The sequence below is a fragment of the Schistocerca cancellata genome, chromosome 4, assembly GCF_023864275.1.
Source record: "Schistocerca cancellata isolate TAMUIC-IGC-003103 chromosome 4, iqSchCanc2.1, whole genome shotgun sequence".
NCBI classification, from domain to species: Eukaryota; Metazoa; Arthropoda; class Insecta; order Orthoptera; family Acrididae; genus Schistocerca; species Schistocerca cancellata.
The window spans coordinates 337,141,694-337,162,829 of record NC_064629.1 but is presented as its reverse complement, the minus strand read 5'-3'; positions in this window follow the sequence as shown (position 1 = coordinate 337,162,829).

Sequence of the window (21,136 nt, the reverse complement as noted above, 5' to 3'; positions counted from 1 at the left end):
AAGAAACCCAAGTGGCAGTGGGAAACTGGGTTCCCTCATTCATCGCTCGTCATAATTTAAGTTTGAGGCAACCGGAGAAAATCAGTGTCGGGAGGATAACGCACAAATGGGAATGTTTTTAGCATCTTGGGTATTTTGCAATTTAAGTATAATTTTCTGAACACTGGAGTCTATAATGAAGACGAAACAGGAATACAGATTGTACTGGGAAAACTGCTGCAAAATATAGCAATAAAAGAAAAAATGTGTAAGTAAAGCAGTTGCGACCGACAATGGTGAAACCGTTCCTGTGGCTAGCTGCTTGAGCGCTACATGGCATTACCTACCACCGATGTACATCTTCAAATGAAAAAGAATGAACCACTAATGAAGTTTTCAGAGAAGGGATACATGACAACGGCCGTTTCCATTGAATGGCTCCAGCGTTTACAGAAATACATGAATGCTACTTCAAAAAATGCTGCTTTACTAGTTGTGGGTAGTTGCATTTCACATTTGTCAGTGGAGACTATAACTTTTTCTAAAGAAAATAACATTCACTTACTCAGTTTGCCTCCACACAGCAGCATCGAGACCCAAACGCTGGACCGCTGTTTTTTCACGCAATTGAAGTCAATGTATGAGAAACTGTGCAATCAGTGGTCAGTGAATTACGCTGGAGCTGGCATACAATATATGAATTGGCTAGTCTTTTTTCTCAGATATTTTCAAGAGTAGCAACTATGGGAAGAGCCATTGTTGCTTTCAGAACATGGGGAATTGTTCCAGTATACAAGTTCGCTTTCACGGAATAACATTTCCTGCGGTCGCAGGTGATTAACCAGCCAAAAGCTGACCATAAAGAGAATGAACCAGTTACGAAACTCCATCAAAGCCGATATCAACAAGCCAGTAGCAGCTGAACATATGACATCTACTCCTACTTATGCGATCAATAACCCAGTAGTAGGTGAACCCATCCCAACTACTTCTGGTATCAACAACAACCAAGTAAGCGCTGCGTCAATGACAGATCCAAGAATAAACATAGTGTTAATACAGAAATACCTGCACTTTCAGCAGACGAAATTAACATTCCATTGGGACCCAAGAGAGACGATACATGTGGTAAACTTCCTGCTATAAGAACGTCACTTGCTGATTTTCATCCTCTTCGGAATTATGCAGTACAGGAAAAGACGCAGAACAGGGGTATGACATCTACTATTCTAACCAGCAAACAAGCTTTAAATTTGTTAAAAGTGTTACAGGCCCTCATGTGTAATGGACAAAAACAACATCCAAAAACAGACCAGGAACAGAAATAATACTCCCTTCCAGCTTGTGATGGGAAGTATGAACATCCACAGTGCCAGATCGAGTACATCCAATGCCATGGCTGATGGCACGAGTAATGTACACCATACAAGTACGACGATTTCGTTTGTGGTCTGTGTACAACCAAAAATAGAAATAATATGAAATCTTAGATATACAGGGTTATTACAAATGATTGAAACGATTTCATAGCTCTACAATAACTTTATTATATGAGATATTTTCAAAACGCTTTGCACACACATACAAAAACTCAAAAAGTTTTTTTAGGCATTCACAAATGTTCGATATGTGCCCCTTTAGTGATTCGGCAGACATCAAGCCGATAATCAAGTTTCTCCCACACTCGGCGCAGCATGTCCCCATCAATGAGTTCGAAAGCATCGTTGATGCGAGCTCGCAGTTCTGGCACGTTTCTTGGTAGAGGAGGTTTAAACACTGAATCTTTCACATAACCCCACAGAAAGAAATCGCATGGGGTTAAGTCGGGAGAGCGTGGAGGCCATGACATGAATTGCTGATCATGGTCTCCACCACGACCGATCCATCGGTTTTCCATCTCCTGTTTAAGAAATGCCGAACATCATGATGGAAGTGCGGTGGAGCACTATCCTGTTGAAAGATGAAGTCGGCGCTGTCGGTCTCCAGTTGTGGCATGAGCCAATTTTCCGCGGGCTATGCGTGAAACTTGCCCGCACGCGTTCAACCGTTTCTTCGCTCACTGCAGGCCGACCGGTTGATTTCCCCTTACAGAGGCATCCGGAAGCTTTAAACTGCGCATACCATCGCCGAATGGAGTTAGCAGTTGGTGGATCTTTGTTGAACTTCGTCCTGAAGTGTCGTTGCACTGTTATGACTGACTGATGTGAGTGCATTTCAAGCACGACATACGCTTTCTCGGCTCCTGTCGCCATTTTGTCTCACTGCGCTCTCGAGCGCTCTGACGGCAGAAACCTGAAGTGCGGCTTCAGCCGAACAAAACTTTATGAGTTTTTCTACGTATCTGTAGTGTGTCGTGACCATACGTCAATGAATGGAACTACAGTGAATTTATGAACTCGCTTCAATCATTTGTAATAGCCCTGTAAAAGGTATGATAAACTTGTTTTTGGCATTTCAGAGTTTCATTTGTTTGTGTAAAACTTACTTCTTACAGTTATTTGTCATTAACCTAGTTTGTCTTGTGTTTTCTAGTTCTAAAGTGTTTCCCTTATGTTTAAATTAATATCACTTTTTGAATCAGATGTTTTTGCCACTTGACTTCAACTTTCAATTAATGATCTTTTAGTGTCCTGTTTTTATGTTTAATATGATCGCGATGATGGAGACTATGATGATTATGATGGTGATGATTATGATATAGTAAGACATTATACACTAGTGTTTGTAAAAAGTGAAACATTCAGAAGCAATGGTCTGTAACACGGCACAACAACAGGACGTGTAGAACCACAATTAATTATTTAAAGGGCAGGGAGGTGGTGTGCATGTAGGCCCAACAGAGTTCCCTTTCGTGTGACCAGACAGGTCAGTGTAAGGCAATACTCAGCCGGTGCGGAGCCGCCATACGAAGTGGAAACGTGTAACCCCGTTCCACTATGACTCACCGACATCACCAGTGGAAAATCGGCATGTGAATGCGTTCGTACGGCGTATAATGAATTGATTAGTCTCCCGGAGACGAATCGTTCCATGACATTGTGGCTCGTACAGGGCACGCTGCTTCAACAGTGAGGCGTATGTGGAACCAGTGGATAGGGCAGTACGCAGCGCCGACTGGGTACCGCACGACACAAAGTGACCACAGTACAAGATGACCGCCACCATGTTCGCTTGGCCGTAGTGGAGAGACCGGCTTCGCACACAGTGTTGGCGCGAGGTTGGAGGACTGCAATGGGTGTGGACATATCTGCGTTGACGGTTCGAATCTGTCTTCTGCGGGCTGGAGTGGTGGCACCCATGCCATCGCACTGGCGTCCATTGACGAGAATCCACCAACGCTGCAGACCGTAGTGGGCACGAGAACGAGGACATTGACGAGGTGATTGGCAAAACGTAGTGTTTTCGGACGAGTTCTGCTTTAACTTATTCTTCAGTGATGGCCGAGTACGCGTTCAACGCCGCCGTTCTGAACGCAATCGGGCAGGCTACATTATTGAGCGGCATAGCTGACAAACGCTAAGTGTCATGGTTTGCGGTGATGTTGCCTATAACACACGATCTCGCCTCCTACGTCTGGAGGGCAATTTGAACAGCTACCGCTACATCAGGAATGTCTTAGACCCCAAGGCACTGCCCCTCCTACAAGCCGCTCCACATGCCATATTTCAACAGGACAACGCCCAGCAGCATCTGACGAGGACTCTGCAAGTCTTCTTCGAGGAACGACAGGTACCACTGCTTTCTTGGCCTGCCTCTTGACCTGTCTGGGACATGGTTGGACGGCATCTTAGTTCGCTAAGGTCCTCCTACGGCCACTGTTGATGCTTTGTGGACGCATGTACAAGCCACATGGCAGAGTGTTCCCCAGCAGCATACTGAGGTGCTCTTTGACTCAACCCCACTATGTCTAGTGTCTATGACCACAGTGCATGGTGGCATTACTCCGTACACATTCACAGTGCATATACAGGTCTGTAATTCCAATAATTTGTCTAGTGTTGTGTCCGTAATCGGTGGAATAAATTTTCAAATGGTTAAAATGGCTCTGAGCACTATGGGACTTAACTTCTGAGGTTATCACTGACCTAGAACGTAGAACTACTTAAACGTAACTAACCTAATGACATCACACACATCCATGCCCGAGGCAGAATTCGAACCTGCGACCGTAGCGGTCGCGCGGTTCCAGACTCTAGCGCCTAGAACCGCTCGGCCACTAAGACCGGTGAATAAATTTCAGAATGGTTCAAATGGCTCTGAGCACTATGGGACTTAACTTCTGAGGTCATCAGTCCCATTGAACTTATAACTACTTAAACCTAACTAACCTAAGGACATCACACACATCCATGCCCGAGGCAGGATTCGAACCTGCGACCGTTGCAGTCACGCGGTTCCAGACTGTAGCGCCTAGAACCGCTCGGCCACTCCAGCCGCCGACGAATAAATTTTATTGTGTTCACATCTCCTGGTCTTGGTGTGTCACTTTTCCCAAACAGTAGACTGCAAGTTAATGGCGGTACGTGACAAATACGAGTACTGTAACTCTCCTTTACGCTTTTATAAGTATAATAATTTCATCTTTGTGGAATATTGTTCCATGATAATGTGATTTCACCCCAAGCCTAGAGCAAAGATCCATTTTCTTCACTTGCAACGGTTTGTTAAATATAACTTCAATACATCACACAATCAATCTTGAACCTGAGTTAGCATAAGTATGATCCAAAGTGTATTATGTTCAATTTTCATTGTCATGTACGCTGAAAAGCAGAAGTGAAAAACAGAAAACTGTTATGGGCACACATTTTTCCCCGCCTACATCATTCAGAGCTTTACAGGTGGTCACAATAATGTGACTTGACAGGATATATCTTACTAAAATCACTTATTCGTCCCTAAAATCGAACAGGTTCCTTTCCTCCTTCCCTAAAAAATTGTATTGTGCACATGGTGGTACTTTTTTACATTGTAGTTGATTAGAGGTTTATAGCGAGACATAATTTCGAATGCAGCAGCAGTTTGTATAAAACTTGTATCGATTGTATTTTCTATTGTGATGCATTATCTATGATCCTCTCCTAAACTGGTGATGAAAAACACGTTAGGTGATGACAGTACACATTATCAGACTGAATACAAATTTAGATACTATTGCAACGTAATCATTACATTTTCTAGCTTTTTGTGAGGCATTTTAGAACATTATGGCGTTTGAAAAACATCATAGATGAGGTAAAGTAATTAATTTAAGCGTTTCAACTGTTTTATTTAACCTCAAAAAATAGTTCAAATGGCTCCGAGCACTATGGGACTTAACATCTGTGCTCATCAGTCCCCTAGAACTTAGAACTACTTAAAACTAACAAACCTAAGGACATCACACACATCCATGCCCGAGGCAGGATTCGAACCTGCGACCGTAGCAGTAGCGCGGTATTTAACCTCAACTAGATCACAATCATTTACAATACTTGTTATCTATCATATTTTTCTAGTGATGTATTATCTTTTCGCTCCCCTCCTCTGACTCAGATTTAGAATACACAATCATGTTTTATTGACTGTTATAAGTAGAATTTGGTTTTAGTTACTTATAGAAAGTATGTTATATTCTCGCTCCATTATACCATAGCAAATGGTGTATCGCCTTAAATGAAATTTACTGATCTGACAGGTGAGCCAGTCCGTAAACGATTCATTATGAAATCAGTAATGGAAACATTGTTTGTCTTTTTTACGCAATTCAGATACTTCGACGTATCCTTCGATAAGTATTTCGTTTACATTTGAGCACAGTCCAGATGAGGCCGGACTGTAATTCGCACTTTTACTATACACTGACCAGTAACGTAAATGTGACCACCTGCCAGATGCCTGAATAACGACATTTTGCAACTCTAACCACTGCGAGGCAGGCAGGAAGAGAGTCAGTGTGCTTCTGGAAGGTACCGACAGGGATGTGGAGCTATTCCGACTCCAGTGCGGTGACAAGCTGCATTAGGTTTCTCGGTTGTGGATCCATGGAGCGTACGGCCCCAACGAGATGGTCCAAGGTGTTTATATCCGGATGTTCGGTGTCCAGGAGAGTACGGTAAACCCAACATGGTGCTCTTAAACCTACGCACGTACACTGTGAGCTGTGTGATAGGTTACGTTGTCCTGTTTGTGGATGTCATTGTACTGAGGAAAATTAAACAGCATATAGGGGTGGACATGTCCCCAAGGGTAGACGTATACTTCTGTTTATCTCTTATGCTTTCCAGAATGACGATATCACCCAGGGAATATGAAAACATTCCCCAGACCATGACACTACCCCTCTGGTCTAGACCCTTCCAGTGACTACTGCAGGTTTGCTTTCAGGCATATCATGCCGTCCACGCCAACGGACCATATAACGTAATTCATCTGAAAAGGCTACCTGTCGCTGCATTTTTCACTGAATGGTCGATGAGCAGACACTGCTGGTAGCCCCTTTGTCCATCCGGGCGATCAGATGCTCAACAGTTGCACATCTATTCGCCCATTCTTATCTCCACAGCCCTCCTTCAGCCCTGTCATCGATGGCTCGTTGTGCACCACAGTTGCCTCGGCGCTAGTTTTGGATAGCGCCATTTTACCATGCATGGTATACTTTAACCACAGTGGCATGCGAACAGTGTGCAAACGTAGTTGTTTCAGAAATGCTTCCACCCTTGGCCCAAAACCTAATGATCACAACCTTTTCAACGTGAGACACATCGCTTCGTTTGCGCATTACGATAACAACTGCACGATTTCCACGTACTCCCGACACGCTTTACATACGATCCACTGTTAGTTCTGGCACCTGACGCCTTCGACTTGTTATTGCACGATGACGTCGAATATGAGCGGTGCTCATATTAACGTGTAATACAAACCTCTGATTGGAATGCTGATTGCGTTTTTTCATTTTTAATTTTTTTTTTTTTTTTTTTTTTTTTTTTTTTAGCGGCTTTCATACTGTCGGGTAGTTGGAAGAGATTAGAGGAATAGATTAGAGGCAGATTGACCACTACGTTGTTTATGTGCACCATTCTCCATATATAGGGCGTTGCAGAAGTGATAGTCAATAATTCACAAATGGAAAGTACAGCCCAAAAGTAGCTAAAAAGCTTCAATAAACATGGGTCCACAAATCAGCCGTTGTCGAGATACAACACATTTTCTGTTCCATTTGATCAGTGTGCAGGAACTCATGGTATCTCTGAACGTTAGAGAACATGTTCTAAATGTTGTTCATGCGTCTGAGTGCAACACCGAACTCGTCTCTGAAATGAGCTGCGAATCCTCTTAGGCAGTCCCGCGGAATTCTATAAATGCTGCTTCAATCCGAAAGCGTAATTCCGCAAGAGAATTGGTCTCGGTAGCATAGACCAGGCTTTGGACATGACCCCATACACAGAAATCCACGGGATGTAGATCCGGAGACCTTGGAGGTCATGGCACATGCCCTGCTCTACTTATCTACTGTTGACCATATGTGCAAGTTACAAGCCGGTGCATTCGTAAACGAAAATGTGCTGGAGCACCATCATGCATGAACCACATGTTCAGGCGTTGTTTCAGTGGGACATCATCATGTACTGTTAGCATAAACCATATGTAGTACAGCTGTCTGGTTAATGTATGTGGTAGGAAGTGTGGTCCAATTATGCCATCTCCGAGCAGATCTGAACAGACGTTCAACGAATAGCGCTACTGATGTGATACCTGTGTTGCATTACGATTGGCATCAGCCCAAATACGACAGTTATTATAGTTAAAAAGACCGTCAGTGGGAAATCCAGCCTCATCTGCGTACAGAATACTGCTTAGAAACAGGGAATTCAGGGTACACTGTTGTTGCATCCATTGGCAGAAATCCTGTCAAGGATGTAAGTGTGCATTGTTGAGAGCTTCCACTAGCTGGAGATCATATGGACAGAGTACTTGTCGTTACAAAATCCGCCACATACTGCTATGACTCAACACATACTCTTGGGTAGCAATCCTCCTTGTTGAATTACTCGGACGTTAGTGTACATTGCATAACACTCTTTCCTCAACATCGTGTGTTATGGATCTGGATCGACCTCTCGTACATGGTGTGTGAAACTCCCGGTTTCTCTAAGGTGCTGCTGTAATCGGTTAATTGTACGCCTGTCAGGCTGCCTGCGGAGAGGAAAAGCTTCTCCGTACAATCGTGCAGCCTTAATGGCACTGCCATTCGCTCTGCCATACATGAAGTGCATGGCAGCGTACTCTTCATTGGTGTAACCTCTGTCAATGCTATCTAGGCGTTCGAAACTGATTGTGAGGCTGGTACGGCACAGTGCACGGAGGGGGAAAAAGGAAGTAGTTGCGCATGCGTTAACAAACAGATAGTCGATTCCAAACCTTGAGATACCAACGTAAATACCGCGATATCCAGGGGCATTTAAGGTTGTTTCCCAACTCGAATTAGTGCGCTGCCTCAGCAACGGTTGATTTAGTGATCCATGTATATTGGAACTTTTTAGCTACTTTTGGCCTTCACTTTCCATGTGTGGGTTATTGAATATCACTTCTGAAACACCCTGTAAAATGCATGCCTTTGACTTCCAGACTGAGGTTGCATAATTTTTATATAGAATATCTGGCTTCATTTGCTAACTTTACGCTTCAATTGGTTGGAAAGAGGAGGGAGGTGATGTATAAAACACACAAGTGGACTGTATCGTTCATCTTGAATTTTTTAACACTGCTCTATGCGTGGAGATCAGGAGGGACAAAGGGAGAAAGGAGCGTGACCTGATGTGGACGTAAGAAAATACGTAACTTGACACCTTCTTTATGCATCATTTTAATACTAATCTCAGATATTTTGGGTTTCCAATTTTCCACTAACACAGTTGGGTTGTTTTCCCAATCTAGTATTTTTAATTCTGCTCTATGATTGGGCTGTAAATAGTGGGATGGGAGAGGGTTTTTATTGTCCCATTAACACAATTGGGCTCTGACTGGTTAGAAAGAGAAGAGGGAGGGGGTATAAAACTCACAATTGGTCTTTTTGCGACATCTTGAATTTTAATACTGACTAGGATTGATTGGGGTAATGGAGTACTGCATTGTTATTGGTTAGAGATACGGGAGGGGAGGATATGGCTTTTAATTTCCCACTAACACAAATGGACTATTTCCGCCATCTTGCGTGTTTAATACTATGTTATCATTGTCTACAGATAAGGAGAGGGGAGGGTAAGCGGAAATGGTTGTGACGTCCCACTGATAAGGATGATGAAATCACTGATAATAGTGAAAACATCAGTGGTGATGTTGGTAAGGATGATGACGTCGCTAGGCCAGTGACATCAGTGGACCAAAGTAACCAATATAAGAAAAGTTTATCGAAGTCACCATCACATTACTACTTGTAACAACCATAGAATTTACAATATAAAACAAGACACAGAGGTTACTTCGCAAAGAGTAATGAAGAAGGAAACCAATGATAGTTACGTTACGCGGGCTGCAAACGTCAGGCAGAATCTTTCACCAGCTGGAGACACGATTTCCTAGGCATTTTTACGTGCTCACTGTGTGCACAGAGCAGAGAAGAGCGACGTGACATCATCGACGGGCATACTAGAGACACTGTCCAACACATCTGTGCAAAGCTTCAACGGAATCCCACTGTGGTTTTACTTCGTAGCCGATCGGATCTTACTTTCCGAATTGCCCTCTTACACAGAGTACTAGACTTTACCAATGGCAACACCAAAATCCGCAGATGAGGTGCCAGCGAGCACAGTAGCCAGTCGCAATGTAGTGAAACCATCTCGATTCTGGCAAGAAAATCCGGTGCTTTGGCTCACGTAGTTGGAAAGCCAGTCTGTGTTGTCACATGTTATTGACAACTAGATGAAATATAGTTACGCGTCGCCGCACTAAACGAAGAGATGGCCACCAACTGCAGGACGTTGTAGCCGCGACACCAGCTACAGAGCGTTATACAGAGCTTAAAATACACTGATCAAGCGCATGTCGCAGTATGAAACAAAGAGATTGGAGAAGCTGCTGCGGACAGAGGAACTAGATGATCGCACACCGTCGCAGTTGCTACGTCGTTTGCGGACATTGGCGAGCAGCGCAGTCGGCGATGAGATTCTGAGAAATATTTGGTTGCCGCGCCTACCATCAGACATACAAAATAATACAGTGCAGGTAGGAGGATAGGCTACTCTTGTGCAGAGAGCTGAGCACATTGCTGAAATGTATCCATCTGCGAGAGTGGCGGCTGGCGACCTGCAGCCACATAGTACCACCATGGCGACGTTTGCATCGCTTCAAGCACAGCTGGTTGAACGTTCTACGAGCAGACGACGAGGCTACCACCCACCAAGGAGTCGCAGTCGCTCACCATAAGCTACGAAATTATGCTGGTACCATAAACGGTTTGATGCGGAGGCTAAAAAGTGTAATTCGCTGCGCGGAGTGGGTAACGGGACGGGTAATCAGAAATGATGACGGCTGACTCTCTGGATAACAGCCGTCGGCCTTTTGTTACCGAACGATACACGAAACAGTCGTTCTTGGTGGACAAAGGAGCGGACGTGTCAGTTTACACGTCCACCAACGTGCCTCGCCGTAGTCGTGACGATTTCCATGTGTATGCTGCCAATGACTGCACCATTCAGACGTATGTACAGGTAAAATTAGCCATCAGCCTGGGTCTCTGGCGTAGGTTGAATGGCAGTTCATAGCTGCACCCGATACTAGGAGCAGACTTCTTGTCATTTTTCGGGCTGCTCCCACATCTTCGACACCGCCGTCTTTTGGGGACGACAACCAGCCTAAGCAGCCAGGATCGGTTTCGTCAGAGTGGCTGTGCTGGAATGTGTTAGATAACATGAGATTCATCATGTATTACACTTCTTGGGTAGTTTCCAGAAATTACGCGACAGCCATACAAGCTTGCGTCAGTGCACCATCAGTGAACAATATACTTACTATGCCAGGCCCTCTGGTAGTGGCTGGGCTTCAACTCTCCCTGTAGTACCTGAGAAAACTAATGCATGGCGCCCCTGCAGTGACTGAAGTCAACTTAACAGTCGAGCTTTACCTGACTGATACCTTGTGCCGCACACTGAGGACTTCGCACATAATGTGCACGGTAAATGCCTCTTCTCTACGATCGATCTGGTGCGTGCATACTACCAAGTATCAGTGCCAGAAGACATGCCCCAGAACGATCGTGCGTACACCAGTAGGGCTCCTCGAATTCACCAGAATGTCATTTTGTCTACGTAATGCCTCATAGGCTTTTCAAAGATTTATGGACTGATTCTGAATTTGTTACGTTTATACAGACGATGTGTTAATAGCACCCACTTCAGAGGCAAAACGTATAATACATTTACATCAGGTTCTCGGTCGTCTTTGCGCACACAATTTGCCCTGATCGGGCAAAATGTGTTTTCGAAGCTACGTAGGTGCAGTTTCTGGGCCACACCAATAACGTCCATGAAACATGACCTCCACAGGAGAGGGCCGAGGTAGTGGTCAATTACCTATAGCCGGCAACAATACGCAAGGTACGGCTTCTGGGAGTCACGAATTATTATTGTCGCTTCGTTCTGTGACCAGTTATGTTGCTCATTCTTTGTTTTTCCTTGGTTGCTATGCCTATCCAGAAATATCACTCACTCTCGTTTTTCTGTGTGCTATGTTGGATAAATGTTGGAAATTAATATCTTGTAATTAAGACCCAACATACATGTTGCTTCAAACCCAATCAACTGAGCGACCTGTACGTCCCCTTATGTTCACACTATTTTATTTTGTCCCAGAACTTGTGCTGAATGTTGACAACGTGTTAATGAGTTCCTTATCTCTCAAAACACGTTGTTGGCAGTGTAGTTGAACGCTAAGAACTATTGCTGATAACATAATACAGTCAATAATTCACACCCGAGAAATCGATGATGTTGTTGTTGTTGTGGTCTTCAGTCCTGAGACTGGTTTGATGCAGCTCTCCATGCTACTCTATCCTATGCAAGCTTCTTCATCTCCCAGTACCTACTGCAACCTACATCCTTCTGAATCTGATTAGTGTATTCCTCTCTTGGTCTCCCTCTACGATTTTTACCCTCCACGCTGCCCTCCAATACTAAATTGGTGATTCCTTGATGCCTCAGAACATGTCCTACCAACCGATCCCTTCTTCTAGTCAAGTTGTGCCACAAACTTCTCTTCTCCCCAATTCTATTCAGTGCCTCCTCATTGGTTAAGTGATCTATCCATGTAATCTTCAGCATTCTTCTGTAGCACCACATTTCGAAAACCTCTATTCTCTTCTTGTCTAAACTATCTATCGTCCATGTTTCACTTCCATACATGGGTACGCTCCATACAAATACTTTCAGTAAAGACTTCCTGACACTTAAATCTATACTCGATGTTAACAAATTTCTCTTCTTCAGTAACGCTTTCCTTGCCATTGCCAGTCTACATTTGATATCCTCTCTACTTTGACCATCATCTGTTATTTTGCTCCCCAAATAGCAAAACTCCTTTACTACTTTAAGTGTTTCATTTCCTAATCTAATTCCCTCAGCAACACCCAACTTAATTCGACTACATTCCATTATCCTCGTTTTGCTTTTGTAGATGTTCATCTTATATCCTCCTTTCAAGACACTGTCCATTCCGTTCAACTGCTCTTCCAAGTCCTTTGCTATCTCTGACTGAATTACAATGTCATCGGCGAACCTCAAAGTTTTTATTTCTTCTCCGTGGATTTTAATACCTATTCCAAATTTTTATTTTGTATCCTTCACTGCTTGCTCAATATACAGGTTGAATAACATCGGGGATAGGCTACAACCCTGTCTCACTCCCTTTCCAACCACTGCTTCCCTTTCATGCCCCTCGACTCTTATAACTGCCATCTGGTTTCTGTACAAATTGTAAATAGCCTTTCGCTCCCTCTATTTTACCCCCGCCACCTTCAGAATTTGAAAGAGAGTTTCCAGTCAACATTGTCAAAAGCTTTCTCTAAGTCTACAAATGCTAGAAACGTAGGTTTGCCTTTCCTTAATCTAGCTTCTAAGATAAGTCGTAGGGTCAGTATTGCCTCACGTGTTCCAACATTTCTACGGAATCCAAACTGATCTTCCCTGAGGTCGGCTTCTACCAGTATTTCCATTCGTCTGTAGAGAATTCGCGTTAGTATTTTGCATCCGTGACTTATTAAACTGATTGTTCGGTAATTTTCACATCTGTCAGCCTGGTTTCTTTGGGATTGGAATTATTATATTCTTCTTGAAGTCTGAGGGTATTTCGCCTGTCTCATACATCTTGCTCACCAGATGGTAGAGTTTTGTCAGGATTGGCTCTCCCAAGGCCGTCAGTAGTTCTAATGGAATGTTGTCTACTCCTGGGGCCTTCTTTTGACTCAGGTCTTTCAGTGCTCTGTCAAACTCTTCACGCAGTATCGTATATCGCATTTAAAACTTCCACGTTCTTCGCATTTCTTATCTCCCCACGTATTCTCAGCGAGATCAGTTCGTTATGTCATGCAATGACTAGCGAGAGCTCAGCACTATTAATTCGATGTTACTCAGGAGATTCTGTTGGTACATATATGACGATCTCTTCGAAGTCAAATTGTTTATCCATATTCGATACAGCAACTTTGCAGTGTATTTATATGATGAATTAAAAAAAAAGTAAATAACTTTTTAAACGATGCGAGTTTGAGTTCAATACTTGCATTTTATGCTTTTGAATTCTTGCTCCACTTGTGAAAACACTTTGATTATCTTTCTCAATTAATCACATACATCATCACTTACAACTTTCCAGAAAAACTGTGTACTAATTTGATGGCTAACATAATAGCAAAATACTAGGGTTGGATAAAATGTAGTAGCAGACAAATGCCCAGATGGTTCCTTTGAAAAGGCACGGCTGATGACCTCGCTATTTGAACCCCTCGCCCAAAAACAACCAGCCAAAATGTAATAGCAACATTGCCATAACATGGGGGATGTTGTCCAATGGCATTCGCGCTGTACGTAGCTGACAGCGAAGGTCAGGTGAAGTAGTGCAATGAGTGGCGACGGCCCTATTTGAGGCAGTTGCAGAGTGTACTGTCTGAAAGTGCGGGAGGTCCGTTCAAACACCCTAACGGTATGTTTAAGTAACGTGAAAAACGTACAAGGATCAAGACTGAAGTGGCACATGGTGTGAGTGGACAACAACGTTTTAAGGGACTGCGACAGGAGTAGCACCATTGCCATATCGTTCGGCAGCTGGATGGGTGAAAGTGTTTCGGGATGGCAGACATGTTATTCAAGATCGGCCCAAAGAATGGAAATGTCTTGATTCTTCTCGACAACAGAACGCGCGTTGTGAACCAGCTCGTACCAGAGTGATGGTTGTTGTGGCTTGCGATAGCCATAGGTTAAATCCTGCATCATGTTGTACTGCAGCAGACAATCACTGCAGCCTACTACTGCTGTTTCTTGTTACATCGCGCTCATCGTATGCTGAGAAGAATGCGACAGCACCTTCTGGCACTGCATCCCATGAGCCATCACGATAATGCTCGGTTCTACACGGTGAACCTCGGACACGACTCCTGCGTACGTAGGGTGAACATACTGGAACATCACCGTATTCACCCGATGTGAGTCTATGCAATTACGACACGTTCGCCAAAATGAAGGGAACTCCTCATGCCACATGCTACAACACAAGAGAAGACATCATCCATGGCACAGGGCAGTCTTTATGAAATGTTGACAGAAATGGACGCGATGACGATGTACAACACCTTCCATGTGTGTGGGCGGAGGTGATCGAGATGTGGGGCAATTATACTTAAGGCATGAAATACAGTGAACGCCTGTCAATTAAGTCTGCCATGAACTGTAATAGTCTCACCACCACTTTTATCCAACCCATGTATGTATCAATTACATCTGCACAATAGCATTCCCAAATTACTATTGTCTCACTACTTTCTTGGTGCCGAGCATGCCGGTAAATAACATAGTGCAGGATTCATGATTTAACTTAGTAATCAACATAGCTAAGAGTCATCTAAATGTTATTAAAATACACAATAAAATTTTGCAGCGTAACATCGTTTATGGTACTAGTACCCAATTTCCCCTGTTCTTTACTATGATAACTTTTATTTTTATTGAATTTAGTTTTGCACATTCCAGTGGCACAAGTAATTTAACTACACTGTTTGTTCCTGAAGTCATTTTAGTCAGTATTATAAATTAAAGTTGTTTTTCTTTATAATATGACATGTTTAGTCCTAAAAATTGTTTCGGTGCCACTAAAGTTCCAATTGCTCCCGTGAAATTGGGCATGTTTCCGATATGCGATGTGATACACAATTTCATTGCTTTAGACTTTGACTGTAACCAGGATCAACAGTGTTAACAGAAATTATAATTCATTTCGGGTGCTCTGCATTCCACACTTTGTACTGACATATTAATTATCAAAAGGTACCATAGGAGGGCTGCTCGGAAAGAAGGTCCGATCGGTCACGAATTGGAAACTACAGTAAAAATCAAAATCGTTTTATTTGCAACATTTAGCTACACCTTCCAGCTACTTCTCCACATAGTCTCCGGTCCGACTTAGACATTTGTCGGAGCGTTGTACCAACACTCCAACAGTTGCGTCATGGGAAGCAGCTGCCTGTGCTTTCAGCCAATTCTCTACACTGGTCTACATCTCGTCTTCTGAGACAAAATGTTGGCTTCATAAGCAGCGGTTCATGTGAGCGGAGATGAAACTCAGTGACAGCCAATGGGTAATATAGTGGGTTATCAAACCGTTCCCATCTAAAACGCTGCAAAATCATCTTTATTGATTGGCGACTCCATGTTGTCTTGTGCACTACGACCAGGTAACAGGTATACTTGAAAAAAGAGACAGCATTGGTCGTATATTTTTCTATTGCAAAATCGATTTTCTGTCACTGAGTGACCATCTTCAGTGCTATATTGTATAACAAATTGGGATGCACTGTTGTTACTAGGCTTACGGCAATCACATAGACTGAGAGTCTCAGTCTATGTGATTGCCGTAAGCCTAGTAACAACAGTGCATCCCAATTTGTTATACAATATAGCACTGAAGATGGTCACTCAGTGACAGAAAATCGATTTTGCAATAGAAAAATATACGACCAATTCTGTCTCTTTTTTCAAAAAAATCATCTTTATTGCCCCTGCAGAGTTTGGCCGAGAATTATTATCACAAAGAAGGAAACGTGTGATAGTTATAATATGTGGGGTGAGTGAAATCAGACGAAATCTCTTACCAGGCCCTCATACTTTCTGGGAGACACTATTTTCTACGCGTCTTTACGTGCTCATTGTGCTGTCAGAACTGAAAAAAGCAACGTGACACGATCGACGGGCAATTAGAGACACTGCCCAACACATCTGTGCAAAGCTTCATCTGATTTTCACCGTGGTTTCCATTTCGCGCCCTGTCGGACTCCACTTTCCGAATAGCCCTCGTGTTTTTATAAACACGAAATATTTAAAACCATGTGTTTAACAAAATGTTGCACCGTTTTGCATTCCATGTGAATCTGATTAGATTTTCATTTGCGTATCCAAGATATGGTCACCCTTTTAACTTTATCAAGCACTAGCCACACGTAAACAGCATTTTAAGTTATGCTATTTAGTCGCATACGTGGCCGGAAACACGGCTATAATTGTCATCGTTCAAATGGTTCAAATGGCTCTGAGCACTATGGGACTTAACATCTGAGGTCATCAGTCCCCTAGAACTTAGAACTACTTAAACCTAACTAACCGAAGGACATCTCACACATCCAAGCCCGACGCAGGATTCGAACCTGCGACCGTAGCGGTAGCGCCTAGAAACATTCGTCTACAGCGGACGGCTAATTGTCATGCCTAACAGAACTTTCGTGCCTTGGAAAGTGAAAATTACACGTTTCTATGAATATAAATCCCAACTATACTGTTACGATGCTTATTTTCTCATTTTCGGTCTTTGTTTGTCGACATTTAAGCATAAAAACTTATGGAATCGATTGATACCGGGCATATTTCTCCAAACGTAAATTCCCAATACGTTCGCATTTCGTATTATACCAAAATACCCGCTCTCTGAAGTGTACAATGTTTCGCAGCTTGGGGTGCGAAGTATAGAAGAAACACATGAAATATTAAATAATTGTCATTTCGTAAATTCTGGGTTTACGAATGAGAGCATGAGGCTTATCTCATTATCTCAGATGCAACACATTAACAAAATCACAAATCTTTCTCACAAAGAAGCTACTTGTTCTGGGCGTAATGGTAGTTACACAAACCATAGTTGCTCCATCACAAAAAAGTTTCTTCGCTCACTATCCTCTTGAACTTAAAATTTTTTTCTTGGAACAAAATTAAATAACATTACGCTTCACTTTGAACCTTAATTTATTCGATTCCGTCTTGCTAGTCTTCGAAGACAACGGTAGAATTTTAGGTTTTGGACAAAAATGTTTCATATCGAAGTATCATGTGATCGATTAATGAGTTGCAGAGGCTGCAACATGCTACAATTGTTCAAATTATTGTTCGAAGGTATCACTTTTAACGTCGTATTTGACGTATATTGTCGTTGTGGAGTAGAAGAACGCTTTGAGAGATCAACGCTATCTATTTCACTGTCTTGATATGTGGAGGCGCAACAGCTAAATACAACTATAAAAATGTAATGTATTAATCTCTGCTGTCAAAGGTGATAAACTCGCATGATTGGCGCCTTCCGTTTGTCTTACTGCATTTGAGTCCCAGGTCATCGAGATACCGCATCTGCTACCACCCGGAGAAACGATGTGGTATATTGTGGTAAGTAACTGTTGTGTAACTGTGTTTTATTTACACGCGTTTTCTGGACGTAGCAGTATCTGCATGTTCTACCGCGTTTTCTGGTCATTTAATGAATGGGTAACTGTTACTTAAGAGTTCTACACATAAGCAATTACTTTAATTCAGGCAATATATTATTTAAATTAGTGAGAGTTGTATGCCATTGGCGTGTGGTTAAATACATATTTTTTTCTTTTAGTAGGGAACAGATTGTCTCCCGCGCATGCTTTGATCTGCACGCAATTTACTTTCGTTAGAGCACTACTAGCTTACATTGCTGTTAAGCATCCACTTCCAACCTCTAGAAAACTTAGTGTTCCTTTTTTTTCGATCAGATAAATTGGTTCTCTCTTAAATAGGGGGATAGCTGTAGCACTTTTGACACTGTTTGATGTAATAAACAACTATAAAATGAAATCAGGTAACTGGTGTACCGAAAACAGCATTCATACTAAAATAGTCCAATTATAGTTCTTGTGTAAAAATGTAGCTTACCTACGAGGCTCACAACAATAAGTTGAAGAAAAATTCTAGGAACTAACAACTGAAAATTTGCGGGTCGCCAACTAAATGCGAAGTACTGAAGAACAGTTTAAAGTGATTGCTCACGGAAACAATGGCGGCAGACTGCGCGGATAATGTGACATGCTACCTCTTCTTGCTCGTGTTTATCCCTCTGTTCTGGTAAATTAATAACATATTTACTGCATAACTCAAGTTGGTCCAATACTATACTGATTAGGTACGCTTGTTATTAAATCTCGAGAATGGATTATGCCCCAACATCTTAATTCAACAGAAAATATAAGAAACTTAATATGTCACAAATGTTTAATAGTTACCAAACATTTTTCAAGTTAATTACTTTCATACCTAAAAAGATAAGCGTACTTATGTAGTTTATGCAAAGTACATCGTTTTTTATTATTAATATTGATACGGCCTTTTTAACTAAGTCTGAAATTATAGCCTTATATGAATGAGTTAAGCATGCTTATCCATCGAATTAGTAATCAGAAAAAGTTCAGATAAGCTGTGGTTGGTTATACACCAATAGTCTGAGTTGCTTTTGAAATTTAAAAATTTGAAATAGAAGTAAATTCTAAACGACTGAGGAAATAGTACTTGATGTCAACGAAAAGAGTCCTCCGTCCTTAAAAAACGTTAATGATTAATTCTCATCAGAGTGGAGAAACAGGAATCTTTTAAAAAATTTTGATGCAATCTTTATTACATTCTTCTTCTTTCAAAATAGAACATTATTAGACCGAGGCATCATTATTATGCCTTCTTTTTATGAATGGTATCCGGCACGGTAAATATTGACAGAAATGTATTTTGAAAGCTCTCGTATTATTTTTTTAAAGAGTTGTTTGAGTGAATTTTATCCTGGGACCAGAATTTGAAGAGATTAATGTGGGAAATTTTCAAAAACAGTAAGAAGAGACTCATAGCAGCTTAGGCCTAAGCGTAGATGATACTTATCTTTTCAGTTTTTCATGTAATTTGCCGTATGTATTATAGAATTCGTAGCTATATGATTGCATGATGCGCTGTGTTGCACACTATTCGCCCTTGAAGTTTCACAGTTTTTCCCTCAATTCTACAGCAAAAAATTGTATTTCTTGCGTTCGAGTGTTTCATTTGGATCCATTGATGAAGTATAGATGAATGCAGCTACAGTATAACGTGGTTGTGTCCTTCAGTGACTTCTACAGTCGCTCTGCAGTGAATGCAGTCTCAACATGCCTTGACGGGTCTCCTTTGTCCACATAAAAATAGTAAACTGCGGTTGTGATCAAGTTGTGCAGCAAGCGATGGGTAACTGGGGCGCTGTTTACCTTGGGAGGGGTGTTGGCGTGGGCCTGTCCGAGGTGTACGAGGAATAGACAGAGATATACTGGAGACCGAATTTCTGCAATTTTCTGCTAAGGTACGCATCTGTCAGGGCTGAGAAACAGTGCCACAACATGAGTACGGTAAAATTTACTGTGAACAGCCAGGCAAGCAAACAAACTGAAGTTAAGTAGTGTGTGCGAAACGGACAGCGTTTCTTGTTGCATTTGGTAATGCCAAAGCTTTTGGTACAGTCACAGACAACGGTTTCCACAATTTGGTGAAAATTCTGTAATGAATAACTTCTGTACTCTTGATACCATATCCTTTGTGGACATCTATGATATGACCAACAAACCACAACTTTTAACTAAAAGTATTTATATTGAAGAATACGAGGAGAAACTCCATTCAACATGTCTCTTGTAAGGCTTCAGTACTAATGGCGTGCACATTAGGGCGTGGAGTATGCTTCCTCTAATCCCTCACCCACTCCTCACCCTACTCTCTCTCTCTCTTTCTCTCTCTCTCTCTCTCTCTCTCTCTCTCTCTCTCTCTCTCTCTCACACACACACACACACACACACACCATCAATTTTTCGTCATACTGACACCAAATGCAAGCTATTCTTACTAATTCCAGTGTCACTTCTGAATTAAGAGATTTGAAACATTAGACTCTGGCCAAATCAGTGAATTCAGGGACAGTTGACATACAGTTGGTTTCTTTAACGAAGTGACTGTAAATTAGTGTCACCTTATTCACTGCAAACAACTCTCCTCATTTTGAACCACGCAGATGTGTTTGACTATGAATAGACACAAAAGCTTCCCGGAGCTGTTGAATATCATGTTGCAGCTCGTGGACACATCACAAATTTTAGTAGGTCTATATCTGACACATCATAAAACTTGAACTCAGTCTCAACCTGGGGAGTTTCCCAAGAAAATAAGCAAACCATTATGATGTTCCTGTGTACTTACACTTTAGACTGTACTTTAATCCCGGTATGGTAGTTGCTGTAGCCCAGAGGAAGTATGTGGGCAATTTCTATTGGACAATGTACGCTTCTTTAGTGAGAGGTTTTTCTTTCCACATCTCAGTCTAGAAAGTTCTTATCTGTATCTGCAACTGACAAGCCAGTACCGCAGCTCACACTACAAATTAGTTTCCAGCTATGTAATACTTCTCTGTCATTTTTGTGCAAATGCTTCTCCAAGAACTGAAAGTGTTTTCGCTGGCATAATATATACCAGAAAAGAAACATGTGGTGTCTCAGGTAATTATTTGATTTTGGAACACAATTTTATTTTATTTCTTAGAATCTTCCCTTGTCACCTAAAAAATGGAACTTACCAACATGTAACTAGAAGAATTGTATTAAGGGTAAACATTCAAATAATGA